Consider the following 468-nt stretch of genomic DNA (forward strand, 5'->3'; position numbering starts at 1 on the left):
ATCATAGAAAATTAGGGTTGAAAGGGACCTCAGGAACTCATCTCGTCCAACCCCCTGCTCAAAGCAGGACCATCCCTAACTAGATCATCCCAGCCATGGCTTTGTCCAGCCAAGTCTTAAAAACCTCTAAGGATGGAGATTGCAACAACCTCTCTGGCTAACCTATTCCAGGGCTCCACCACGCTCCTATTGAGTTTTTCCTAATACCCAACCTAAATTTCCCTTGCTGTGACATGAGACCATTGATCCTTGTTTTCCTATTCGGTACACTGAGAACAGTTTAGTTCCGTCCTCTTTGGATCTATCCTTCAGATAGCTGAAAGCTACTATTAAATCCCTTCTCAGTCTTCTCTTCTGGAAACTAAATAAACCCAGTTCCCTCAGCCTCTCCTCAGGAGTCATGTGCCCCAGCCCCCTAACCATTTTCACTGCCCTCTGCTGGACTCTCTCCAATTTGTCCACATACTC

This window comes from Alligator sinensis, unplaced genomic scaffold (assembly GCF_000455745.1).
Source record: "Alligator sinensis unplaced genomic scaffold, ASM45574v1 scaffold71_1, whole genome shotgun sequence".
Classification (NCBI taxonomy): Eukaryota; Metazoa; Chordata; order Crocodylia; family Alligatoridae; genus Alligator; species Alligator sinensis.